General features: G+C 23.9%; 1 long non-coding RNA gene across 1 annotated transcript; it reads right to left on the bottom strand.

Moving 5' to 3' along the window:
- Positions 1-1746: 1746 nt before the first annotated feature.
- Positions 1747-2249, bottom strand: LOC105448317. The gene is made up of 2 exons (XR_974224.1): positions 2091-2249; positions 1747-1809 (listed from the first exon to the last, which is right to left on the bottom strand). It is a non-coding gene; the product is annotated as an uncharacterized LOC105448317 (long non-coding RNA).
- Positions 2250-2649: the final 400 nt, after the last annotated feature.

The following is a 2649-nucleotide window of genomic DNA, read 5'->3' as shown; positions in this document are numbered from 1 at the left end:
TTAATAACTCTGTAAATAATGGTCTGAGTCAAAATTGAAAGAGGAACTTTTAGTTCAAAATTTCATTCTCTTTCACACCTTGAAATATTAATTAAGCGTTACGGGACACCCTGTATACTAAGCATTTTTAGACATATACAATTCTTATTTTTAAACTAATTTTATACGCAGTATAAAAGAAAATATTTTCGAAAAAGTTATATTTTTTTATTGCCATGTATTTGATTTTTACATGAAATAAACGTTACATAAATTGTGTCATATATATTAAGAAAGAAACTTTTATAAATTGTATAGCTAAATTTATATACGTTAATGCAACATTATTAATATTATCCTATAATAAACTTGATATTAAATGTTAATGTGTACATATATGTACATTAGGGTGGACCTTATTTATACTTGGTAAAAAATTTTTTCCGAATTTTTTTCACGACGCCCTCTAAAGTTGTTCCATTTGGTGAGAAAAAAAATTGTGTAAAAGCTGAGCTCGATCGGATAACGAAAAGACGTGGCACAAACCTGTTAAAGTTGAAACAAATATTTTTTTCAAAAAAAATGGGGAAATCCGATGAAAAGAATTCTGAATAAAGATTAAATGATTTTCTTAGTAAATGTTGACCAATGATAGTATGTTTTTTAATAACTATAGTATATTTAAAACATACTTTAACAAAATATATCGTATATATATTATATATGTGTATACAAAATATATCGTATTTTTATATTTATAAGCAAGCAGGAAAATAAAGATATCAATATATTGTTTGCATTTATATATTTTACAATCCATTGTAATATTTAAATCTATTGTAATTTCATAAATTCTTAATAAGAGTAGATTTTGGACATTAGGATACTGAGTTCTTTAATGTAACACGATATGAAAAATTAATTGTTTTTTCTCCTCATTTTGCGACAAAATTTTATTAAAATTCTGCATAAGCTTAACTCCTCGTTCTGTTGTGTCGTTTACGTGTCTTTAAGCGTTTTTTTTTTCGCAATTTCCATATCAATATCACATCAATTTCATGAAACAAGCTGCAATTACTTTTTTTAGAAATAAAATTTTTATGCACTAAATTTCAAAAATATAAATCATAAATCTATACTGAAATAAAATTTTAAAAAATTTTAAATTGAGAGTTAATTGCATAATTTACTCTGGTGTTTTTCTCTTTTTAATAAAATTTAAAAGAATTTTAAATTGAGAGTTAATTGCATAATTTACTCAGTTTTTCTCCTTTTCTCTCTTTCTCTGAAGCACATTACGGAAATATTGCTATTTAATGCAAAAAACAAACTTGATATTTACAAAATGTTCCGAGAATTAATTTAAAAACTTCAAGTTAGATGTGCCACGTCTTCCCGTTGTCCGATCGAGCTCAGCTTTTACACAATTTTTTTTTTCACCAAATGGAACAACTTTAGGGGACGTCGTGAAAAAAATTCAAAAGTCAAAAATAAGGTCCACCCTAATGTACATGTACATATAATCATTTTTTATAAAATAAAATAAAATAAAAATTAATTAAACTTAACTTAAAGTTAACATATAATAAGTATACCTTAATTGATACATAAAACGAAAAATTATACTCTTACATACGAATAAAAACATAAACACAATGTATCAATCATCACAGTAATAAAGTTTGAAATTAATAAACAAAATAAAGATATACGTAAAAATAAAATAGTGCACAAGTACAAAAATGATAAGAAAATATAAGGTATTGAATTATAAGATATCTTTTTCAGTTTTTTTGGCTTTCTTCTTGAATTCCTTCTATTGATTTTTTTCTGAAATATCAATACAGAGCTTAAAATTATTTTGTTTTAACGTGTAATAAGAAATTATAATTAAAATTTTAATATTTTACAAAAGAATATGTAGATAGTGTAGTATATTAATAAATTTCTGCATATTGAACAAAAAAAGTAATATTCAACTTTTGCTTATGCTTGTTTGTTGGCAGATCAATCGAATGTAATCTAATCTAATCTAATACTGAACAAAGAAATTTGTTTAATCTGTTTAATATGTGAGTAATCATGACGTTTCTAACAAAAAATTTACATACTTATCTCTCTGAACTCTTACAGCTTGAGCAAGCCATTTTGACGTGTATTCTGCAACGTCATTGTCTATTATTGGGTGTGTTACGCGAACAGCTTCTGTAACGCATATACAAATGTTTCTTAACATAAATTTTAAATATTTATACATATATTTTTGTAAAAAAATATATGTATGTTTGAGCAAAACCTTTAACTAAAATTAACCAATGTTAAACTATAATATTAACAAAATAAAATTATATTAAGAAGAACCTACATATGATTATTTTAGAAAGACCTAAATCTTTAAAGCAATGCTAATTATTTTTTCCAGTCCAACTGAAAGATTGGGCTAAAGTATCTACCATTACTTTTTTCAAGATATTTCTTATCATTGCATGTGCATTAAGTCTACCAATCATTTTAAAAATGTTAAGCTAAAAGAAAAACAATTTCGAAAATAATATTGAATTAGATTAATATAGATTTTGTATAATTAATGATTATTAAATATAAATTAATTTAGCTCCTTTTAACAATGTATAAAATAGAAATTGACATTCACGAATTAATGATATAATA

Source organism: Wasmannia auropunctata, unplaced genomic scaffold (genome assembly GCF_000956235.1).
Source record: "Wasmannia auropunctata unplaced genomic scaffold, wasmannia.A_1.0 LD336088.1, whole genome shotgun sequence".
Taxonomy (NCBI): domain Eukaryota; kingdom Metazoa; phylum Arthropoda; class Insecta; order Hymenoptera; family Formicidae; genus Wasmannia; species Wasmannia auropunctata.
Note: the sequence above shows the minus strand (reverse complement) of the source record. Positions and strands in the feature narration are given on the sequence as shown.